Source organism: Pogona vitticeps, chromosome W, assembly GCF_051106095.1.
Source record: "Pogona vitticeps strain Pit_001003342236 chromosome W, PviZW2.1, whole genome shotgun sequence".
NCBI classification, from domain to species: domain Eukaryota; kingdom Metazoa; phylum Chordata; class Lepidosauria; order Squamata; family Agamidae; genus Pogona; species Pogona vitticeps.
Window position 1 is genome coordinate 32,715 of NC_135798.1, and position 14,453 is coordinate 47,167.

General features: G+C 45.4%; 1 protein-coding gene and 1 long non-coding RNA gene across 9 annotated transcripts in view; one reads left to right on the plus strand and one right to left on the minus strand.

Annotated features, from left to right (window-relative positions):
* Positions 1-14,453, minus strand: part of LOC144584962 (uncharacterized) — a 31,853-nt gene that overhangs the window by 16,761 nt on the left and 639 nt on the right. The window contains exons 1-3 of one of the 6 annotated variants that reach the window (XM_078382316.1): positions 13,379-14,266; positions 12,932-13,025; positions 1,591-1,622 (exon numbers count right to left, since the gene is read on the minus strand). The gene's annotated coding sequence lies outside the window, so the exon portion shown is untranslated. The other 5 variants (XM_078382315.1, XM_078382314.1, XM_078382313.1 and 2 more) reach the window with 5 other exon arrangements.
* Positions 463-10,214, plus strand: LOC144584965 (uncharacterized). 3 transcript variants are annotated; one of them, XR_013539465.1, is made up of 3 exons: positions 463-2,038; positions 4,179-8,191; positions 10,104-10,214. It is a non-coding gene; the product is annotated as an uncharacterized LOC144584965 (long non-coding RNA). The 3 variants fall into 3 exon arrangements; XR_013539464.1 differs by lacking the exon at positions 463-2,038 and having other exon boundaries at positions 2,073-4,351; positions 8,065-8,191; XR_013539463.1 differs by lacking the exon at positions 463-2,038 and having other exon boundaries at positions 2,050-8,191.

The following is a 14,453-nucleotide window of genomic DNA, read 5'->3' on the forward strand; positions in this document are numbered from 1 at the left end:
TTACCGTCTGGCAGAAGATATAGAACAATTAAGACTCGGACCACACGTTTTCTAAATAGTTTTTATCCTAGAGCTATAATTGCAATTAATAATGAGCTTAAAGACCACCAGCAGTGAATAATTAGTTGGACTGTGTTACTTGGCCTGCGGTGTAGATGTTTGTATTTTTAGTGGGGGACTTTTAGTGGGTGGGGGGTGTTTGGGGAATTGTATGTGTGTGCATGTGTCTGGTCTCTGGGTGTCTGTGAATTTCGTTGTATGTGTATATACTTACAATGACAATAAATTATTATTATTATTATTATTATTATTATTATTATTATTATTATTATTATTATTATTATTATTATTATTATTATTATTATTCTTATTCTTATTATTCTTATTATTCTTATTATTATTATTATTATTATTATTATTATTATTAAAAACTACTGGTATTAGTATCAGAAAATAGGAGGATTAGGTTGACCAAGGAGAGGGGAACTAGCACCTCATGGGATGTGGAGACTCTCCCTCTCTTAATGCACCCTAAATAGCATTGGCCTTTTTTGCAGCCACATCACACTGTTGGCTCATTTTCGGCTTGTGACATAAGATGATTCCAAAGTCCTTCTAGCTCTTAGTACTGCTGAGACACTGTGTGTGTTCCGGTGAAAAGGATACCGGAATGCACACCTTAAGGGTGAAGATGACGTCAGGTCTCTGGCCACCGACTGGACAGTGTGGGATAGTCTATATGGCCACTGGGTAATGACTTCTTTCTCTTGGCTCATGCAGAGGGTTGTGGACTTTTACGCTGTTGCTGCTGTATATAAATGTCAATAGACTTAGTTGCTAGAAGTCTAGTGTCTGCCTGATTTTCTTGACTGCTGGGACTGCAACAAGGAGCTTCGGGAACAGGCGCTGCTAAAAAAACAGCGCCACTCTGACATAAGCACTACTGAGGATGATGAAGAGTTCTGGAGGTCTCCAATGCTTATACACCAGGCTGGAATTTCACAGTTGGCACTAATGAAGAAAAGCTCACCCACCCGACCACCAACCCCCACGTGCATGGAACAGACCTCCTCGGCTTTTGCTTTTTTATTTATTTTCTTCCCAAGCACATCTAGGTAAAGATCACTTGGAATTTACAAGATGAAATTAAAATGAATTTGGATAGGTTGAGGAACGAGATAAGTCAAAAGATAAAGGAATATAAAACATGAAACATTTTGTGGTTTGGCAGAAGTACATTATTTAAAATGAAATAGATCCCTAAATTAAATTTCCTATTATGGATGTTACCAATAAAGATTTCGGGTAAGTAGTTAAAATAATGGCAAGTGATGATTAATACATATTGCAATAATAGTAAGAAAGCTAGGATTAATAAGAAATGTTGGTAGATATTACAAAAAGAAAGTCATCAGATAACCAATATTAAATGTTATTATGTAACAAATCAATTAAGATATATTTCAGGCATTCACGAACTTGCCCAGGCTAATAAAAACCTACAAGACTCAATTGCAGTGATGGAGACAGAAAGAGCCTCAAACATTCTTAGATTTCAAAACATACCAGAAGATAAACAGGAGGACTTACCAGAACTGATGGCAACTATTTTGGCAGAGGCACTAGGAATTGAAAAAGAAGAGTTGGAAAGTGAGATAGACCAAACATATAGATTAAATTCAAGCTATGCAAGAAAGAATAGAATACCACGTTAAGTACATGCAAAGTTTGTGAAAAGGTCGACAAGAGATGAAATACTGTGAAGGGCCAGTGAAGAACCAATACAATATCAACAAAAGGAAATTGTGGTATTGAAACAGATACCATGGAGAATAAGAGAGGGGAGGAAACAATATCAATTTTTGACCACTAAACGGATTAGAAAAAGAATGAATTTCAGATGGCTGGTACCTGAAGGGATCCTGGTCAATTGGAACTCAAGAAGACACAGACTTGACTCCATCCAAAAAGCAAGAGAATTCCTTGAAAGACATATAACCTTCTTCAAAGAAGAAGCACAGGAACAAGAAATAAAAAGGTAAAGGTAAAGGTTCCCCTTGACAATTTTTGTCCAGTCGTGTCCGACTCTAGGGGGCGGCACTCATCCCGCTCTTCAAGCCATAGAGCCAGCGTTTGTCCGAAGACAATCTTTCCGTGGTCACATGGCCAGTGTGATTTAGACACGGAATGCTGTTTACCTTCCCACCAAGGTGGTCCCTATTTATCTACTCGCATTTTGCATGCTTTCGAACCGCTAGGTTGGCGGGAGCTGGGACAAGCAACGGGCGCTCACTCCGTCGCGTGGATTCGATCTTACGACTGCTTGGTCTTCTGACCCTGCAGCACATGCTTCTGCGGTTTAGCCCACAGCGCCACCACGTCCCCCGGAACAAGAAATAAATGAAGAAAACAGTAGAAAACAGAGAGAGAAAACACCAGAAGAGGAGAGTGAGCTAAGTGAAGAAGAGAGTCAGAAAAAGGATGCTGAACAAGATTTGAACAAAACACAAAGAGAAAAAAGGAATGCTAGGGCAATAAAACCTAAATACAAGTAAACAAGATGGAGAATGAAATTGGGATCTTCTCAGTGAATATTAATGGTTTGAATGCACCAAGAAAAAAAAGGCACAAGACAAGGATGTCCGCTCTCTCCATTGCTATTTATATTAACTCTGGAAGTATTAAATAGGAATGTGAGGAATGATCCAGAGATTAAAGGTACCAAAATAAAGGACGAGAGCTATAAACTACAAGCATTTGCAGATGAGTTGGTGTTTATATTGGAAGACCCACTGGAAACAACATCGAGATTACTGGAGAAAATAAAGAGGTTACTTACCTGTAACCATGTTTCTTTGAGTGGTCCTCTGTGAATTCACACATATGGGTATTGTCTGCGCCTGTGCTGACTCTCTCGAAAGATTCTAGAGCTAAAAGTAACAATTTTATGGTGTGATCTTCCATGACGTATATGCTCCTCCCACCCACCATCTTCCTCAGTTCCTAAACTTATCCGTCGGGTGCAAAGGAAAGAATCAATTAGGTATCCAATTAACTCGTGACGGACAGTGGGGAAGGATGGGTGGGTTTTGTGAATTCACAGAGAACCATTCAAAGAACTATGGTTACAGGTAAGTAACCTCTTTTTCTTTTTCGTGGCCTCTGTGAATGCACACATATGGGTGACTAGCAAGCGGCACTTACTGGTTGGTGGATCGTCACAGTAAGAAGGATGACAGGACCGCTCTGCCAAATGCAGCACCTTGGCGTGCTCTGACGTCCAGCCAATAGTGTCTGACGAACGTGGACGGCGTGGACCAGGTGGCGGCACGACCGATGTCAGGGACCTCGGTGCCACGGTGAAAGGCAGTAGAGGTGGACAGCGCTCTGGTGGAATGAGCTGTCAGATGTTCTAGAGGGGTTTTCCCCAAGAGGCTGTAAGCAAGGGAAATAGTCTGAACTATCCAGCGTGCTATAGATTGAGAGGAGGCTGGAGCGCCCTTGTTTGGGTCGTGGAAGCAAAGGAAGAGCTTGCTGGACTTACTTAAAGAATTAGTCCTTTCGACATAGAAGGCCAATGCACGCCTGACATTGAGGTTGTGGAGCATATTTTCCAGGGGTGAAGATGGAGACCTGAAGAAAGATGGGAGTATGATGGGCTGGTTGAGGTGGAAATCAGAGACCACCTTTGGGAGAAAGGAAACATCAAAATAAAGAGTCACTTTATCAGGGTGAAAATGAATAAAGGGTGGATCGGCCTGGAGAGCTGCGAGCTCGCTAGCTCATTTGGCGGACGTGATGGCGACCAAGAAAACCGATTTGAGGGTCAGGAATTTGAAGTCAATGGAAGCCATTGGTTCGAACGGGGGTTGCATGAGGGCGTTGAGAACCAGTTGCAGTGACCACTGAGGAGTGATACGTTGCTGAGAGGGACGGATGTTGTTAAGTCCCTTGAGGAATTTTTTAACCATTGGGTGAGAAAAGAGTTTGGATGAGGGGAAATCATCCGGCTGATGAGCCATAACGGCTGACAGGTAAACCCACAGTGTGGACTGGGAAAGACCGAACTTGAAGAGGTGGAACAGGTAAGTAAGCAGGGTCTTTAGGGAGATGGGCACAGCAGGTAGGCCATTGTCGTGAGTATATTTTAGGAAGGATTTCCATTTGTTTCTATATAGGAGAGTGGTGGAAGTTTTGCAAGCCCGGAGGAGGACTTGCATCACCTCGGGAGTATCCTCTAAGCTGTGAAACTGAGAGAGGCGACGTTGGGGTGAAGGACGAGGCCGTGGTCGAGCGAGAGGAGATCTGTGCGGAGAGGGAGGCGGAGCATGTCCGATGACATCGAGACCAGGTGAGTGAGCCATGGCTGGTGGGGCCAGTACGGGGCTATCAGGATTGCATTGGCTCCGTCTTGCCGGAGGCGGACGATCACCCTCTGAATGAGAGAGAGAGAGGAGGAAACATATAAAGGAGACCCTGGGACCAGTTCATGAGGAACGCGTCCCCTAGGGAGGTGCTGTCTCTGCCTGCTCTGGAGCAGAATTGGGTGCACTTATTGTTGGCATCGGACGCAAAAAGGTCCACCGAAGGTGTGCCCCATCTTTTGCATAGGCGGTGGAATATGGCATCGTTGAGTGTCCATTCGTGCGTCCTCGTTGGGAGCTGACTGAGATGGTCCGCCAAGGTGTTGTTGTCCGTGGAAAGGTGGACCACAATAGGAAAGACATGGTTGGAATAGCACCACTTCCAGAGGTCGACAGCTAGGTAGAGGAGAGAAGGGGAGTGGGTGCCGCCTTGTTTGTTGACATAGAAAAGTGCAGTGGTGTTGTCTGTTGCCAGCTGCACTACTCGACCTCGTATGAGAGGGAGAAAAGCGTGGAACGCTTTGATGATTGCCAGGAGCTCCAGATGGTTTATGTGGAGCGGAAGTTCTTGTTTTGACCACAGTCCATGAACTATGTGTCGTCGGCAGTGGGCACCCCAGCCTGTGGGGCTGGCGTCGGTCGTGACCTGTATCGATGGCCGTAGTGGGGAGAAGGGCCGGCCAATGAGGAGGTTGCATGGACAAATCCATTAGTTGAGTTGGGAGGCTAGCTCCGGTGTTACCGACAGCAGTGAAGACGGGGGGGTCTGTCACTGGGTTGAAGAGGGAGAGGAACTATGCCTGCAAGGATCTCATCTTGAGCCTGGCATGCTGGACGACAGCCGTCGTCGATGCCATGAGGCCGAGGAGGTGCTGGGCATGATGCGCGGATACGGAGTAGCAGGTTTGAAAGAGGTGGACAGCCCTTTGGATTTTGGTGATTTTTTCGAGGGGCAGGAACGCCCTTGCGCAGAGAGAGTTTATCTCCATGCCGATGAACTTTGCTGTTTGCTTTGGGGTTAGGTGCGACTTCTTGGGCTTGATCTTGAGACCAAGGATTTGGAGGGTACTGAGTGTTATGTCCCGTGTTCGTATGGTGTCGCGGTACGATGCTGCCACAATGAGCCAGTTGTCTATGTAGGGATAGATGTTGATTCCCTGCAGACGGAGGAAGGCCGCCACTGGTACCTTGCACTTGGTGAAAGTTCAGGGGGTGGTAGACAGCCCAAACGGGAGGGCGGGGAACTGGAAGGCGATGCCGTTGAAGTGAAACCTGAGGAATTTCTGATGGTCTGGATGGATATATGCGTCCTGCAGGATGAAAATATGCGTACTGCAGGTCAATAATTACGAACCAGTTTCCCTGCGAAAGTAAAGGGATAATAGAATCCAGTGTGAGCATGCGGAACTTGCGGGGAGATATGAAGCGGTTGAGACGGGTGAGGTCGAAGATAGGGCAAAGGCCTCCATCCTTTTTGGGGACTGTAAAGTACTTAGAGTAGAAGCCATTAAGGGAGTCCAAGACTGGGACTGGAGAAATGGCATGTTTGTGGATGAGTTTGGTAATGTCGTCCTGAAGAGTAGAGGACTATGGGGTGTAGCGAATGCGCCCGAAGGGGGAAAAGGCGGAGAACTCTATTAGGTAGCCGCATGCTATTATAGATAGAACCCATCTGTCGGAGGTGATGGCTCGCCAGTGATGGAAGAATGGGGCAAACCTGGTAAAGTCTGAAAGATGGAAGGGAGCTGCGGGGGAGGGTAGCAGAGGTAATTGTCAATACTGCTTAGCCTTTCACTGAGCTTTACGAAAGGATTGGTGCTGACACGGAACGGTCTGCGGCTTGTACGATGTCAAGAGAGGTTGAGGAGCAGGCAGGGACCTGTCAGTTTGATGGGGGTGGTATTGCCTGTAAGGTTGGAACCGTTGAGACTGGTATTGCTTGGGGTAGAACTGGCCTGAGTGGTAAGACGGGCGCTGGTAGGAGGTAGATGGTTGAACAGAGTAAGAATGCACGGTTTTGCGCTTTTTTGGAAGTCTTCCATGGTATCGTCAGTCGTTTGATTGAACAGGCTGGCACCATCGAAGGGTAGGTCCTCGATCCTGGTTTTGGTGTCATCAGAGATCGTAGAGGACTTGAGCCAGGCATGGTGTCGAATGGAAATGGCGGTAACTAAGGTTTTAGAGGCCGCTTCGGCGGAGTGGCGGGCAGCAATCCTTTGCTATTTGGCCAAATGGATGACTTGTGCATGGATATTGCTGAGGTCAGTTCTCATGGGTTCAGGAACTGCGTTGAGCAAAGGGAGGACATGGTTCCATAAATGGCGCTGAAAAGTACCCATGGCTGCCTGGTAGCTGATGATGCGAAGCAAAAAGGCTTGTACAGAGTATATTCGTTTGGCCAGTGTGTCCAGCTTTCTGCCATCTTTGGTGGCGAGAGTAGGTTTGGCCCTGGCATGGGCTTGAGCCTAACTGGACTCGACAATGATGGAATTGGGCACCGGGTGCTTATTAAGGAATTCGGCCTCGGCACCATGGGTTTTGTAGAGGCCGTCGGTGTGGCACGACATCTGCATGGTAGATGGGGGCTTCCTCCAAGTGTCCTTGATGAGTTGAAGGATGGATTTATTAAAGGGGAGGCTCAAAGGAGCGACTTGTTTCTGGTCGATGTCATCGAATACAGGATCAACATCAGCAGACGGGGGCTGCTCTGCGTCGGGATTCAGGGCTTGTGCCATGTGGTAGATCAAGTTGGTATAGGAAGAAAAATCATCTGAAGAAGACAAAGTGTGGCTGCCTCTCGTATCTGGTAGTGGGGAAGGCAGGTCGGGCTCATCAGAGGATTCGGAGCGTTGTGCTTCTGAAGAGGCGGGAGAGCCTGGAGATGAAGAATAGTCAGATTGGGCAAAACCTTCCGCCAAGGGAGGTTGATGTCGCTGGGTTGGTAAGACCTCAAAGTGATCCCGAGATGGCATCGGATCCGGCACTGAGGGCATCGGATGTGAAGGTAGGGCCCTGGGAGCCTTACAATGCTTTTGAGCTGGCTTAGTCGGTAGCGGGGGGCGTATAGATGACGCCGATGGCACTGGGGCAGAGACAGATGTATGGACCCAGTGCGAGTCAGTAGAGGGGACAGCCAGAGGAGGGTCTGGCGTTGTTCGGGGGTGTTTAGCATGATCGTACTGGTACCACTCATACAGGGTTTGCCAAACGTAGGGGTCGAAACACTGGTATGGTACCATTGGGAGGTGGCAAAAATCGCCGTACGGTGCCATAGACCTCGGTGGAGAGAGGTGCTTTCGTTTTTCAGTCCTTTTTCATGGAGGAGAAGGGGGAGCCTCCAGGTAAGATGCCGAGCTTTCAGCTGCCTGCCCTGAATCAGGGTTTGAATAGGCTGAGGCTGGGCTGGACTGTGGCACAGCCGCTTCAAGGCCAATGCTCGGGGTTTGGAGCAGTACCATAAAGGGGCCTGCTGTATCATGGGATTCATCACCATCCGAGGCTAAGTCAGGGGCTTCCCTGGAAGACTGCTCGAGGACAGGAGAGGGGAGAGAAGGCTGAGAAGGCTCCACGCAGGAGGGCCTGACCTTCCTGGGCTTTTTGGGGACAGGTTTCGCTTTCTTCTTCGAGCCTGTGTCGTGCGCTCGAGATGTGCCAGAATGAGGCAACTTGTGCTAACCAGATAATTTTGCTTTTTCAACAGAGTCCTTAGCTGGTAGCACGGGCACGGAATCAGAGGTAGACTGGCCTGCTGGAAGTCTGTCCGCTGAGAGAGTGGGAGATCCAGCAGCCTCCGAGGATGCAGCAGGATTCATGGCCGTTTGCCAAAGGTAAGACCGAAGTCTTTGGAATCTCTGCTTAAGTGCCAGCTTGGTAAGGTTTTTGCAAGCAGGGCACGAGTGGGTCGGATGTTCTTCGCCCAGGCAAAAAAGGCACTGGTTATGCCCGTCAGAAAGTGCGATTTTGTTCGCACAAGTGGTACACCGTTTGAAAGGCGATGGTAAGGCCATGGGCAGCAAACTGAAAAGGGGGGGGGAGGGAGGAAAGGGAATAAAATAGCGGGCAGACGATTTAGGCGAACAAAAGACTAGGTGGATCACTAAGTAGGCTATTAAACTAAGAGATAAAGGAAACAAAGTTCAAAAGAGCCTGAAAAAACAGCCTAAGGCGACAGTGAATCGCTCTAGCTTTCCTGAGAACCGGCGGAAAAAAGGAACTGAGGAAGATGGTGGGTGTCAGGAGCATATACCTCTTGGAGGATCACACCATAAAATTGTTACTTTTAGCTCTAGAATCTTCCGAGAGTCAGTGCAGGTGCGGACAATACCGCATATGTGTGCATTCACAGAGGCCACGAAAAAGAACAAGGAATTTGGAAAAGTAGCAGGATTGAAGATAAAGAAAAAACTAAAGTTATAGTGAAAAACTTAACAGCCAAGCAAAAAAAAAAATCAACTGTCAAAGATGTCAGATTTACAAGTAGTTAAAAAAGTCAAGTACCTTGGAATATACTTAACTGCCAGATATGTAACTATAAAAGAAGATAATTATATGAAACTACTTAACCAAATAAAAATAGACCTAGAAAAATGGAAAAGCCTACAACTATCATTATTAGGAAGAATTGCAACAATCAAAATGAAAATTTTCCAAAGCTACTTTTTTTGTTTCAAACAGTGCCAGTGAAAATAGAGAAGTAATACTTTGACGATCTAAATAAAGTGATCTTAAAATTTATTTGGCAATGGAAGAAAGCCAGAATCAAATTAAAAATGCTTCAAGAATCCAAGGAAAATGGAGGATTTGGTTTACCGGACTGGACCTTATATCATCTGTTCTAACTTGGCTGAAAGAATGGATTACCCGGAAAAACAAGACTTCTGTATTTAGAAGGACATGATCTACAGTTGAGTTGGCATGCCTTTTTATGGTATCAGAAAGATAAAACTCATAGATATTTTCAAAACCATTATATTAGAAACTCCCTGTATATAATATGGGAAAAAATAAAAATGAAAATGTACACAAAAATACCAGGATGGGTTTCACCCATAGAAGCATTTGTCCATCCCAACCTTTTGAATTTTGGAAAAATTCTGACTTATACAGATATTTTAGACATAGATAGGAGATTAAAGCCAAAACAAGATCTTATAGACCAGGGATTAGATGCATCGTGGTGGTCTATAATGCAAATACAATCGAGATATGAAAGGGACTTCAAAATGTATGATTTTTATAAAGAACAGACAACTTTTGACCAATTAATGTTAGCATCAGATGATAAATTAATTAGGAAAATATATAAATTCCTTTTAAACTGGAAAATGAAGGACGAACAGGTCAAAAAAAGATGGTTCAATGGGCACAAAATTTTGGATACAATATTGACTTGGAAAATGGCAAGAGCTGTGGTCTAGAAACTATAAGATGACAATGGCAACACCCTGTAAAGAGAATTTATGTGAAATGTTTTATAGATGGCATTTATCTTCTGACAGATTGTCTAAGATGTATTCTAATAGGTCAAGTAAATGTTGGAAATGTCAAAAAAACCTGGAACCTAGTATCATCTCTGGTGGACTTGTGATAAAGCAAAAAACTTTTGGAACGAAATACATACATGGCTTGTTAAAATAATCAAAAAGCATGTAGACTTTAGGCCAGAGCTCTTTCTGTTACGTATAGTTCCAGAAAGTGTTGATAAACAAAATGTGTATTTAATACTGCATATTTTAACAGCCGCGAGGATTATATATGCACAGTACTGGAAAAAGGAAGGAACACCTACAGATCAAGAAATAATTAAAAAGATATTGGACTGTGCTGAAATGGATAGACTAACACTGAAAATCAAAGGAAAAGAAGATACAAAAATGGGACTTGTTCTATCAATGGTTAGAAGGACGTTGTATAGATTAGGAGCATCATGTGTATGGTAGTTGCTTTAACAAATAATTATAAGCTGTACCCAGGTGGCATGATGTTAAATCAACATGGATGGATTTTATATAATAAAAAAATGCAAAACAGAGAGAGAGAGAGAGAGAGAGAGAGAGAGAGATATTTCAGGTATTATAAGCAACAATAAAGATTTAATATGAAAACAATTAAAAATGCATGGAAGGGAGGGAATTTTGGATAACTTTTTTTTCAAAGAAAACATTGGGGAAGAGGTTAAAAAGATTGATAAACCTGTTCTAATAAAATACTCTATTTTTCTATTTATAGTACACCTTTGTTTATAAGACCCACACAGACTCTTTTCTAACCCAAACATTAAGAAAACTTAGCTTTGCGTATTTAGTCTCTGGGATCAGAATGCTCGGACATTAGGAGTCCCCGTTGCTTCTGAGCCTGCCGTCTCCACCTCCAGTGAGGTGTGTCCCAATCGGTTTGTACAGCTTCAGCTAACGTCAGTTCCATAAGACTCATGATTGGAGCAAGCTAAGTCTCCTGACTGTAGGAAGCAAAGCCTCGCGATTGAAGGAAGCCTGTTTACAGAGGCAACGTACGGGCCCTTTTTGGTTCTCTCCGTGCTCTCAGCTTACTTCTGTGTAACCAGTGGGCTGTGGAAGAAGTACCATCTTAAACATGGAAAACTACAGCGTGCTAGGAAGTTGGTAATGTTACAAGGGAGTATTAAGTCCACCAATCTCACCTCTGATCAAAGTGGTTGAGAAATTATCCAGAAAATCTTAAATGGGTTTATAAAAAAATGGATGAAACTGATACAAGATAGCAAGCAAATAGGAAAGACAGTGGGAGAAGAGAGGATGTCATGACTAAACATAGTTCAATTAGAAAAATGGGCAAAAGAATAGAAAAGAAAGGAAGGTAGAAAAATTAGGAGACTATTGAAAAAATTAGGAGACTATTGAAAAAATTAAGAGACTTGAAAAAAAGAGATTATTGAAAAAAGACTGAACTTAGAAGCAATGAAAAACAGAAAGTTTATTTTCTTTCTGTCATTTTTCCCCTCAATACTGAAGAGGTCCATCGGATCCTATACTCTCTGTCTCCATGTATCTTTCACCCCCTTCATCTGACGTTGGGATACAAAATGGAAACATTTTTCCTTAATGTCCTCTCCTTATGACCAAATATCATTATCCCCAAATTTTATTTCAATGATGTTTCTGCAACAGATTCAGTATGTTTTGGGGAAACGATGGACAAGGATCTAGGCAAATTAAAAGAAATGTGGGAACCTTAGGAGAGAAATCCTCAACCCACATTTATGTACGTATGCATGTATGTGTGTATATGTGTGTGTGTGCTCCATCCACCACTTGCTTAAAGCAAGGGGCACCTTCTCTAAAATCCATGCCTGGGGCCTGAAAAATGCACAAACGGCCACACCCACACCCTGCAATCTCCCCACCTCTTGTTTCTTTCCAGAGGTTGTGCAAAGCTTCCCTCTTCCCTGTCAGAACCTCCTGGCAGGAGCCCTTCTTGAGGAAGAGACGGCACTCCTTCCTCCTCCTTGGGTCTCCGGCTTTCCCTTCCCTTCCTTTTTAGGGCAGCTGAGGCTCCGCGCCCAGCCAGGGGAACCCTGATTTTGTCATTGCAGGAACAAGCCAAAGAGATACAGGAAGAAGGTTGGCGGGCGATCTTCTGGAACAGCTTCAATCCTGCAAAAACTATTCTCAGAACTTGGAAGAGATCATCAAGGATCACTTTCCCTCTCAAAGGGGGAGAAACAGCATCCTTTGGGATATTAATCCCCTTAATTCTGCAGAAGAAACTCATGGTGGAAAATTAAGCGAACGTGTTTCTCTCCAGCTTCAGCAACTAATATCTTTTAAAGATGTGCCTGAGATGTCAAACGGAAGGATAACCGATGCTCCTCAAACCAAGTCAACTGGAACTGATCAAAAAGACTCCATGGATTGAAAAAATGTCTACTCTTGCAGAGAAGCGAGAAGAAGAAATTTTTCTTCCATCTTTCCCTCTCCAACATGCAGGAGTGAATTCTTCATATCACCTCTTGGATTCCAGAAAAGGAAAGGAGAAATTCAGGGGAGGCCTCGTGCCAGGCTGTCCAGGGTTGGAATCTCACCAACAGCACCTGCTCTTGGCGACCACAGGGTTGAGCCCAGCAAGACTGGGAACCAAAAGAAAAACACTCTGCACATGTTCAGAGAAGCATTGCGGTAGACAGTAAAACTGGGACTTACGCAACCCGGGTTGAAACCTCCACTCAGCCAGGGAACTGACAGTGTGTGTTTGCTTTCATAAACCAGAGGCCTCCAAAACTGGGCGACAGAAGGAAGTTGACAGAAGAGATTCAAAGTGAACCTCAGGATATGGGGATTTCACACTAACTCAGTCTCCTTTGCACTGTCACGCCCCATCTCGGTGGCCCCTCTTGCCCTCACCAGGCACCACGGAAGATGTGGTAGTAGGCGCCCTCCAAACGCTCCTGATGCTTCCTGCGATTCGGCTAAAATTTTCTGAAATACTGATGTAAGCTTTACAATGTCTTGCATCCTGCTAATCATAGCGTTATCATTTAATAAATTAAAAAAAGTGTCACATCTGATCTCAAAGAATGAAAGAGATCTCACCTGCTATTCAAGTTTTTGGGAGGCTTCGGAGTTTGATTCTAGCCTTTTCATCCAGAGAAAAGTTGGGAGAGCATCAGGTGAATCTCACCCCGTCCTAGGGAGAAAAGAAAAAAAAACAAATTATTCTGGAGCCTTCTTGGATGGACAAAACCAAAAACTTTCCCTTAGGATAGAAGCCTTTGTTTTTTTGACAATCTGGAGAATTAAATTCTTTTTAAAAAAGCAACCTCTGGTTTATGAGTGTGTGTGTGTGTGGGGGGGGTGAACTGCGTGCTTCTATATCCATGATTCCAAAAGCCAGGAAATAGCCCAAAAATGCTGCACAATCTCGTGCCCGCCTTGCCAGCAGAAAAAAGGAGGCAGAGCCTGACAGAGCAAAGGGCGGCTGAAGGGTGGCCACACCCAAGGCAGCTGCCCAGAGGGTCTACAGCAGGGGGTCTCCCCAACCTTGGGCCTCCGGATGTTCTTGGACTTCCACTCCCAGAAATCCTGGCCAGCAGAGCGGGTGGTGGAGCCTTCTGGGAGTTGCAGTTACCCTTCACAGCTAACCATGGCTTTGTGTCTGGGGGAGGAGTGGTCACTTGACGAAAAGGCAAGTCAGCTTCTGGGATGTTCCCTCGTGTGGTGTCACTCTGGGAATGGCAGTGGTGCTGGGGCGGGGGGGGGACTCCTGTTCAAACCCCCCCCAACCCTCAGCCTGTGGAGTGTTTCAGGTTTCCATTAATTCCTTGTACTATTTCAGAGGCAAGAAAAACCAGAAAGAGGCTGTCCAGAACATGGTGGTCCGGCACCCCCTGTGTGATGATGACACACAACTTCCGTTTGCTTTTTAAGACCTTCCAGGAGGACCTTTGCTCACCCTCTCAAGCCCCAAGGTCCGGCCATTCAGCCGACCACCATCCCCTGTGCCAACGAAAACAGCAAGACATAAACAAGCAAAGCGGAGGAAAGTAATTTTGAATGAATGAATGAATTCTAAGCTAATTAAGAATCTAATGACTGAATTTCCTGCCCCTAAGAAAGTCTCTTCCTGGAAGATTTAGATAATTTCCTGAGAATATTTTTTAACCCAAAATCATCAGCAGCAAACCTCAGACAAAACTCCACACACACACACTTCTCCCAGGGTAGGAAACCGGCAGCCCCTCCCCCCAGGGGCTCTCCTGCCCCCCCCATTGCTCTGTGTGGGAAGAGCCCAGGGGAGGGGGGTGTTGAGGGGGCGGGGAACTTCCCTCCCTCGCAGAGGCATCCGCAGCCGCCTTGGCTGCCCGATGGGGCGCATAGAAATGAAACATCATCACCATCATCAACATCCCTCCCGCCCTCCCAGCCGACCCAGTATCTTCTCCAACTTCTCTGCCCCTCCTCCTCCCCCCACCCGTTTGCAGCCCCCTCCCCCCTCCCCACAAAAGTCCCCCTTCCCCCAGGCTTTCCAACAAGAGGGGTTTCCTGAGGGGGGGGGGTCACGTCCAGACTTCGGCTGGAGAAGGTTGAAGGAGGGGGAAGAAAAACCACAACGGGG